Source organism: Miniopterus schreibersii, assembly GCF_964146895.1.
Source record: "Miniopterus schreibersii genome assembly, chromosome: 1".
Taxonomy (NCBI): Eukaryota; Metazoa; Chordata; class Mammalia; order Chiroptera; family Miniopteridae; genus Miniopterus; species Miniopterus schreibersii.
This window is the reverse complement of record NC_138101.1, coordinates 3,045,629-3,055,590: the sequence shown is the minus strand read 5'-3', so window position 1 is coordinate 3,055,590 and position 9,962 is coordinate 3,045,629. Positions and strand designations below refer to the sequence as shown.

The window sequence follows — 9,962 nt, the reverse complement described above, 5'->3', positions numbered from 1 at the left end:
TCGGTTTGTTTCCTCGCTCACTCACTCGCGCGTGGAGCACGGGCTATGCATACCCGGGGCCTGTCCTTTCAGAGCCGGGGCAGAGGCTGCAGGGGGCTGGCGGGGCTGCGGGGCTGGCGGGGCTGCGGGGCTGGCGGGGCTGCGGGGCTGCGGGGCTGCGGGGCTGCGGGGCTGCGGGCTGGGCCTGGAGAAGGGGCTGGAGAACCTGAGCGCGGTGCTGATGCTGTCCCGCTTCGGCCTGCGCGCCATGGACATGGGTGAGCCCGCCATCTAGGCAGCCCCTCTGCCCGAGCCCCTTGCACATGCCCTCCAGGTCCTCACTGCTCCCCGAAACCCAGGCCCCGGAGAGTCCCGTCTATTCACTTACCCACGCCCGCACTCCCCCACTTCGCTCAGTGCACAGTCCCCCTGTGGCCCGCGTGCCCAGGCTCTGCGCTGGTGCTGGGGGCATGGACATGAACAGTGATGCTGGTGACCCAAAATCCAGCACCCCCCCATCCCGGTGCCAGGCCCGGAGCTGGGCACCGCCAAGGGCCTCAAGCTCCAATCTGGTGGACAGACCCTGATCCCTAGACTGTTGGGGTGCAGCGTCCCAGCAGGGGCTGCCCTCCGTGGACAGGTGCCCCCCCGGGAGGCAGTTCCTTATCTGTGGGGGTGGGCTCCAGGAAGGCCGGGACAGAGCAAGGGGCATGTCAGCTGGGCCCAGGAGGACAGTCACAAACTCCTCAGCACAGAAGGGGCCCCCAGGCCCCAGGCAGGAGGTTTGGAAACTCAGGTGCAGGGGGAAACAGTGGGTGGTCGTGTCCTGGGCAGTCCTAGTGCAAACACCACCTCTGTGAGGGAAATTCACGAACATCATTCATTGTAAAATACTTAAACATGAGCATTTGGTGAATCGGTCTGCTCTCCCTCCCCACCCCTGCAGCGTTGGGACCCCAGGACATCTCCCGGGGGTGCTGACGTCGCTTCAGTGGAGGCCTCTCTCTTGGTGGAGAAAGGATGGCAGATCCTGGGCCGTGCAGGTAGGATAGTCAGACGGCGCCACTGACCTGGAGAAAATAAACTGTGTACGTGTGTGTTTGTACCACAGGCTCAGTCTTGTGTGTCTTGGGCTCGGCTGTGTCTGCCCTGCAAGTGTCCCTCCTGTGGGCTGAGAGCTGACCACCCTGGCACGGTCTCCCTTCCTGTTTCCTGTCCCCACCTGTGGGCATAGCCCCCCACACCAACTTCAGGACTTCCTAATAGATCATAGGGGTGTGATTAAAATGTTTCCTCAGATAGCCTCACCACAGCCCCCTTAAATTTGCCGATTCAAACTTAGGCCCGGGCAGTCGGAGCCCCAGGCCCGACCTCTCCTGTCTCCATCCTTGAGGCCAGAAACTTGGGCGGGGCCTCTGGCTCTGCCTCCCTGCAGGGCGGGGTGAGACTGAGGGTCAGAGGTGGTAACACCCACACCCAAAATGAGGATTAAACATGTAGCTGAGCTGTTAGGAGCACTGGCTGGAGCCAGACTGGGTGTCCAAACACCGCTGTTTAAGAGCTGGGTGGCCCGGGTTAGTTAGTGTGCCTCCAGGATGCTCGGTTTCCCCATCTGTAAAGGGGGGGCGATAGCAGAACCTCACCGGATTGTTGGAGGATTGAGTGGTTCGCAGCCCAGCTGGCACGTGGTGAGTTCTGTAAACGTCAGCCGGATGGTCATCGGGCCCTTCACAGGCCTGCAGCCTCTGAAGTCACAGGGCCCCACTCTCCGCAGGGCCTCGCACCTGCTTTAATGCTCGGCTGCCGCCACCTTGAAAGTCTCGGTAATTTTGTCTCCCCAGACAGACCCTACTTGAAGCTTTAAAAGATTGGAGGACATAAATGTTGAGAAAGAGTTAAATATTTTCTGGATTAATGATGGTTATTATCATTATTTAGTTAATAACATTTATCACATACAAGAAGCAACCAATGAATGCATAAATAAATAGGACAACGAATCGATGTTTCCATCTAAAAACAAGGTTGCTGAAAGTGTAAATGGTGGTGACCCAATCCGTGAACTTGCAGGAAAGCAGACAGCAAAATCATATAACCAAGCTGTCGTGTCAATAAGGCATCATTTGTTGTATGATATAAATTATGACACCAAAATATTTTTTTTACATTTTGCGCCTTTACGTTGTTACTCATAGGTCACTATTGTCCCTATTACAGTGTCTAAGTGATAAAATATTCCAAAGGGAAAGCTTTACATTAATACCTTTAACTGGCATTTACCCTGTTCCCAGGGGCCCCCTACTTTTATTTTCTGCTGGGCCCCCTAAATTACGTAGCAAAGTGACGGTAACACAGGTGAAACCGTATGATTGTAGCGTGCTGTCCGTGGTATTTCCGAGCACGTTACTGTGGATGCGGGGGTGCTGGCTTTGCCAGGTCCCCGTGAGAACCCCGCCTCGCCAGCGGTGTGTCCTGGGCCTGTCCCCGACTCGGGCGGTTAGACAGCAGGGGCGGCACCTCCCGCGGGCACCTGCTCAGAGGCGGGAGGTCCAAGCTCTCCCCACCCGAGTGTGCCCTGAGCCCCCGCTGCCCCGACGTCACCTGGGAGCACGTGGCAGGTGCAGAACCTCGAGCGCCCCCCGAGCTGCGGAGGCGGACTCTGCACTTTCACACCTTTCCCCATGACCTGTGGGCAGGTGAGAGTCTAGGAGCTCAGGGCACACACTTTTGGGGGGAACTTGTACCGCCTGGTCCTCAATCCCTTTAATTATCCCCAATGTTGCTATTAAAGTCATGTCCACGAGGGGTCACTAGAGCCAAGTGATTATTTATTTGGTTTGACACACACACCCCCACCCGGGGAGCTTGGAAATAGAAAAAAAAGTCAGGAACAGGGCTGGGAGTGACTTCAAAAAATCCTTCCCTCTGCACCCCCCCACACACACACGTGTCTCCCCCAGTGCAGGAACTTTCCGCCAACCTCCTCAAAGGCATGTTTCATCAGAAATCTGCATCTGCAAAGGAGGTGCCCTCTGAGGTGAGAGCCCCAGTTTCCACAGTGAAAACCCTGCTGTGGGCCAGCCTGGTGGGACACGGAGCCCAGGGCTGGGGTGCCCAGTGTTCACAGTGCTCCCGCTGCCACAGGGTGACCTCAGGCCTAAAGGTCTCCGTCCGTAAAGTGTAGGCAGTGGGACCGTGAAATCCCCAGGGTCGCCTTCAGTCCCAAAGCCTGAGGAGCTTGGGTGATGCCGGTCTCTTCCATTGCAGCTTTCGGTCCTGTGCCCCCAGACTTTCCAAGGAAACAGAACAGAGCTCCAGGCCCTGTCTCAGCAGGGAAGACGTCCCCCTCGTCCTGGCCGTCCAGGCCTTGGGATGCCAGGGGCTGGGCCTGGAGCTCGGGTGCCCGGGAAAGCCTGAGGTGATGGCATGTTCATCGCTGTGCCAAGTAGATGGGCTCTGAGCACAGGTGGAGAGGCGTAAGGTGACAGAGGGACAGAGCTGGACCAACCCACCCATTTCACAGATGGTGAAATCAAGGTCCAGGCAAGGATGTGGGGGCCTCTGGGTCCCTAGAGCCCGGCAACAGTGTGGGGCTGGGACTAGGCCTCAGGCGTCCGAGAGCCAAGGGCCGAGGGCAGCAGGCCACATACTGCAGTCTTCCTTCCAGCCGACTTGGATGGATTCTCACTGCCCAGCTCTCGGGGGGACTTAGCGCTCGCTGACTGATGCTCTCACAGGGCCTGCTGCCCAGATGGAGGTCAGAGCCTCGGCCAACAGGGCAGGACGAGGCCAGCGGGGTGGCCCGAGGTCCTAATGTTCTCAGGGTTTCTGCCAGGAAGACAAGAGCAGGGGGTGTCTGCCCACTGCTGGGACACCGTAGTTCTCCGCTTGCCTCCAGAGATACGAACTGCAGACCCTCCAGCCAGTGGGCCACACGGTGGGCTGTCTCCCCAGAGCATAGCCCTCGCCATGCTGGCCCTGCTTAAAGGCCCCGGCGGCTCCTCACTGCAGAAGACCTCACGCGCCTCAGCCCCCCATCAGCATCCTTCGGAATCAGGACTCACTGCCAAGGTACCCACACCCAGCCACCCTGCCAGACGAGCCCGCTTGCGGGGTGGGCACATAAGCCCACCCTCCCATTACCCCAAACTCCTGCGGGACACACCCCTGGCCTTTGCAGCCAGCCTGCCTTCTTCCAGGAAGGCCCTCTCCCCTCCTCTTACCTAGGACCTAGCTCACAGGCGAGCCTTGCCCCCGCTGCCCCAGGCCCCCTCTGGACTCCACAGGCCTCCGTGGAGATGGCTGAGCTGTAGAGTGACAATAACTCCAGGCTGCCTGTAGTGTGGCACAGCCTGGGTCCTGGTGAGTCCCAGGCAGAATCCCTGCGCTGACATCCAACCAGACGGTCCTCCCCTAGGCTCAAGGACCAAGGGCGGATGAGCTGAGGATGGCAGCTCATGGGCCCTGGGCAGGGGCGGGACAAAGGGAGCCGAATTGAGAACAGCCACCAATACTCTATTTTCTCGGGGATAAATGTCCAGTTCAACGAATTCACGCAGCACACCTTGTCCCACACAGGAGCCGTCCCTAGGCCGGGCCTGGATCACCCCACCCACCCAGCTCCTTCTTTCCCGCCCAGGGGTTCACCGGCATGTCACAGAGCAAGTCGAGACCAGAGTCTGACAGCTCGCATTGTATGGAGAAGTAAGGAAAACAATGATCCATGATCACAGTAGGCTTTCCGGGGAATTTCTATTTCTAACCATTGTCAAAAACAATCTCTCTTCTGCACAACTGTCCAAACTGCTCCCACAAATATCAGAAGGGCTTTGTTCCCCCAGCTTTCTCTGCCAGTCAGCGCGGATCTGCTGCTAAGCCAGGCGGGGGTCAGCAAAGTTGGGGGAGGCTTTGAATGGGGCGCGTTTCAGCTCCTCCTGACGCGTCCTAAGTGCCTTACGCCTGAGTTTTCTCCATTGTTTTCTGCTAAAGTGACAAGAAGTTCCCTCTCCCACCACCTGTGGGCTTTGTCAAGATGACAGCGGGAGCTCGGAAGGCCTTCCGGGAAGAAAGCTTATCACTTCGGAGGGAAGGAGCCCTGGGGATAGCCCGCCTCCCCGGGTCGGGTCGCTGTGTGGATCTGATGAGCCGGAAGGTGGTAACCATTCAGGAAGGGGACCTGTTGATTTCTGGTGCCACGTGGAGGGAGCCAGCAGCCACTCGCCCCGCTGCGCCCTGGGCTGTGCTGGCCTCCCCACAGGTAGTTCGAGGGCCTTCCCTACAGCCCGCAGTGTACGGGGCCATGCTGAGGTGACCCTAGGGAGGTCCATGCACCACCTAAGCCAGACCGACCCAGTGACCTCGCGCTCAGGTCTCTGATGTAGGGGCGGCCCCCTCGGGGGCTTCAGTAGGTGGCGAGGAACTAAACTGCGCTCCGGCCACACCGAGGACCGTTATTCCGCTAAAACGAGACGCACTCTCCAGGCACGAAGAGACCTGGAGGCACCGTAAACGCCAATGACTAAGTGACGGAGCGGATCTAAGAAGGCTGCACACTGTGTGAGCCCAACCACATGACATTCTAGGGATGACAGAACTACGGCGACGGCGGAGAGAGCAGTGGCTGTCAGGCTGGGGAGGAGGGGTGAACGGGGGGCGCAGAGGACTTCAGGGCAGAGAAACTAGCCTGCGTGATGCTATAATGGTGGACACGTGTCATATGCACTTGTCCAAACCCACAGAATGACCGGCACCCAGAGTGAGCCTCGTGTGAACTGTGGACTCTGGGTGATAAAGACATGTCCGTGGGTTCACTGACCGTAACGCGCGTACCATCTGGTGAAGCAGCTGAGAGCGGGGAGGCTGTGCCCGTGGGGGGGCAGGGGGACACGGGAACTCCGTACTTCCTGCTCAGTTTTGCTGTGAACGTAAAACTGCCCTAGGAAATAAAGTCTAATAAAAGAAGACAGAGGAGGAAGAGGAGAGGGAGCAGGAGAACAAAGCGAAGTCAGCACCTCCTCCAGGAAGCCTTCCCTGACCACCACAGCCAGCGGCAGTTTTCCCCCCTGCCAGGAACCTGCAGGCAGGCGTGGCTTCCCCGTGGCTTCCCTGTGGCTTCCCCTTGGCTATCCCATCCTTCTCCTCTGTCAGGTGGCTCCTGTTTCCAGCTTCTGAACCAAAACAGCCATAAGCTCTTCCAGGGCGAGGAGGCAGCGTTTCCATCTCTTTCCGCGGCATCTAGGGTGGCTTGGGAGGGAGCGCATAGTAGGTGTTCAATGCACACTTCCTCCTGCACCCTGACATTTATAAGATGGACTCGGTATCATATGAGAGATGCGTGTGCTGGGTATGTGGACGTGCTCAGCAAATGTCACGCTGCCCTGGTGACACAGAACCCTGTGGCCTGTTTGCCATGAGTGGCCCCTGTTGCAACGTGGCTGGGCTAAGGGGGGCACAGATAGCTGGCAAAGCACTGCTTCCGAGTGTATGAGGGCATCTCCAGGAGAGACCAGCATTGGGGTGAGGGCCGAGGGAAGGCGAAGGCCTCCCCAGGGTGGGCCGCGGCATCCCTTCAGGGCTGGATAGAGCCGAAAGCCAGAGGAAGGCGGGTTTGCTCTTTGCTTGAACAGGGGCATCCCTCTCCTCCCGCCCACAGACCTTGGTGCCCCGGGCCACAGGCCTTCAGGCAGGACTGACCTCCACCAGCGGCTGTCCTGGGCTCCAGCTCACAGAGGGCAGGTGGTGGCACTTCTCAGCCTCCAGAATCGTGTGGGCCAACTCCTCACAATACATCTCATTCTCCATCTCCCTGTATGTCCTGTGGGTTCTGCTCCTCAGGAGAACCCCCACTAATGACTAATGACTGTTGACAGTGGGATGACAGGGACACGGGGGAGGTCCCCGTGCGGGCATGTGTCCTTCTGCCTCAGCGTTGCCTCCACGCCCTCAGTGTTCTTTTCTCCGCATGAAACTTCTAAATGTACTTGGTGACTCATCACAAGGCCCTTAAGTGGCATTATTTCTTCGCCTTCAGAGATGAGTAAGTGACCACTCCACTCATGGAGGGGCTCTGAGCCATGGCAACAATGCAGTGTGGGCGGGTGGGTGGGTGCCCTCGTGGAGCTGCAGGCAGGTGGGTGGGTGGAACAGGAGCCCCTGCTGCAGCACCCAGCCCGGGTGACACAGAGCTGTGTGACCGGCACCAAGCCCTCCGTCAGAGCTCTGGGCACGTCTGTTGCAATTCCAAGAAGATTGCAGAGTGAGCTTCGAGCTTGTGTTTATAAAGGAACATAGAAAAGGGGGGGCACTGGGAGGGGAAGGGGTCAGAAGGGGGAGGGGGAAGACAGATGGGCCATAATTAAACAGCTATTTCCCTCTTAATGTGTTAAAAGTAATCAAAGAGCTCATATGCATATAGGTATAACCCACAGACACAGACAATAGTGCGGTGAAGGCCTGGGGAAGGGGAGGGGAGGGGAGGGGAGGGGAGGGGAGGGGAGGGGAGGGGAGGGGAGGGGAGGGGAGGGGAGGGGAGGGGAGGGGAGGGGAGGGGAGGGGACCAAAGGGGGACATCTGTAATACTTTCAACATTAAAGATAAATTTTTAAAAATTAAAAAATAAAAACAAATGAAAGTAAATGGTAATGATGGCCCTTCCCGTGAGGTTTTACTGCCCCCCAGGCACCAAAGCAGACCCTTGTACTTCCTCTCTCCTCCCATCCAGATGTGGTCTTAGGATGTTCTGTCTGCACTCCACCCCTTGCTCCCTCAGCTCCTGGGTTTGCTAAGATGGACTCTATTTTTTATGTCCAAGGCAGATTTCCCTTACAGTATGTGGCATATATTTCAAGAATCCTTACTTAGCAATGACTGTGCAAAATCCCAGGCATATTTAGACTGAGCCACGTATTCTGCAAGGGTCCCGGCTCACCACCATCTCCCATGCGCCATGTCCGCTCGACCTTGAGATCGCGGATGTGACTGAACTGTCTCGGTGAGAGGGGAGCTTCCACGGGAAAAAGGGAACGAGGCTGGAGCCCTCTCTGTCTTGTCATTGTCACCATGTTCTTTCCTTTGCCCTAACAACGAATTCCATCACAGCAGGGGATAGGCCCCTCGGTCAGATACTCAGAGTCCCTGGACATTGCCCCAAAGTCCCCTAGGAATCTGGTGCCACTCTGATTCCTGCCTTTGGACGTGACCGTTAGTTTTCGGATCTCTGCAAGCCTTTCTCCTTGTACTTGGAGACATCGCAGGCCGGCTGCAGCCCAGACGCATTTGCTTTTAGCATTTCTTTCATTGCTGTTTCCCCTCTAGCGCCTTTTGGAGCTCCTGTTCCTTGCAGGCTGTACCTCTCGGCACAGTCCTGAAAGCCTCGCATTTCCTTCCAGATGGTTCTCACGCGTTTTCCCTGCACCTGACAAGGCATTTATTTACATCTTCCCCACCCCCACCCTTCTCTTTCTGCATTGCTTATGACTGTTAAAGTTTTTTTAGTTCTGTGGAGTATGTGCAATGTTTCTATGCTCCAGCTAAGGCTCCTTAAGCAGCCGCGTACATATTTCTTGAAGTTTATTTTCTCTCCTTAGCCCTCCCCAGGAGGACTTGTTCAATCTGTCCGCTTCCCTCCGCTTATTGAGTCTGCTCAGAGGATTTGGGGAGTGTCTTGGCCTTTCTGGGATGTGTGTTCAGGCCCATAAGGACCAGGACATGGTGGTCTCCCAGGCCAAGTCCTGCTGGGGGAGACCTCTCTGCTTCCAGCCTCGCAGGTGTAGGGAGGGTGGCTGGTTCCCAAGGGCGGGCTGCAGGAGCCATTCAGGTAGGCCCCGAGTTCTCGGGGCTCAAGGAGAGGATGGGTGGATTGGAAATAAAACAAACTCGTCGAGGTGACTTTTCAAAGAGCCTCTAAGTTCCCAATAGATAAAGGAGAGAGCAGATGGAAATCAAATTACAATAGCAAAGGGACCATTTTTCAGTTACCATATTAGGAAAGAGTTGTTTAAAAAAAAAAAAAAATGGTAATTCCCCAAGTCCCTCAGAGGCAAACTACAAACAACTTTGAGAAACATGTTTTGGTAAAATGTATCTTTAGCTATGAAAAAGCCCACCAGGATCCAATGCTTCTGTTCCTAAGACTTTACATGTACAGGGATCACGGGATCATGGGATCACAGGATCACAGGGATGTTGCCCCAGTGAAACAGCCACACGCGCACACATACACATGCAGTGTAACCAGCGACTCTTGGAGACCCTTTCTTAGATACGCAGAGACCCCAAGATGTGAACAGCAATAGCCTTTGAGTAATTTTTTCTTCTTTCTACTTTTTGTAATTGTCCAAATTTTCTGTAATTAGTATAAGGAGGGAAATAACTATCTATGTCGGAGCCTCAATTTGCTCATCAATAAAAGAGAGTCAGTGCCACCTGCCTCTTTGGGTCGTTGGGGTAAAACGAAAAACCTCAGGGCGTGAGAGGCCCCACACCGAGCCTGAGGCAGGAGGGGTGCCGCTCAGTGCCAGTTTCCTTCCTCTGTGAGCCCCGCGGTATTAGATGAGAAGACGGGAGAGGGTGGGGTGCAGCGGGCAGCTGGGGGGTCAAGTGAGGTGACTGACAGGAACCATGCAGCTTTGACAAATGTCCCGTGGGGGGGGGGGTATGTGTGCAGTGGCCAGAACTCATCTCCAAAAGCACCTGGAATCTTTGCTCCCTAGGCGTTGGTAACATGCCCCTGGCAGCCGCTGTGAGCTCAGGCTGGCTGTGAGGTCCCCACCTGGAGCAGAGGACAGGCTGGGGGCCCTCAGGCCACGGGCTGGGGGCTCACAGTCTCAAGGGCCCCACAGTTGCACGGGTGGACCTTCGCACCTCTCACACGTGGGGCAGGACCAAGGAGGAGGGTTTCCGAGCTGCGAGCCTCGCATCACCCCCTGGGCTAACATATATTCTTAGACGCACCCCACGATTACCCCGTGACTGCCACGTGCATT

The 9,962-nt window shown here is 56.5% G+C and overlaps 1 protein-coding gene across 1 annotated transcript in view; it reads left to right on the top strand.

Annotated features, from left to right (window-relative positions):
• Positions 1-9,962, top strand: part of STK32B (serine/threonine kinase 32B) — a 616,411-nt gene that overhangs the window by 495,616 nt on the left and 110,833 nt on the right. The gene's annotated exons all lie outside the window — the stretch shown is intronic.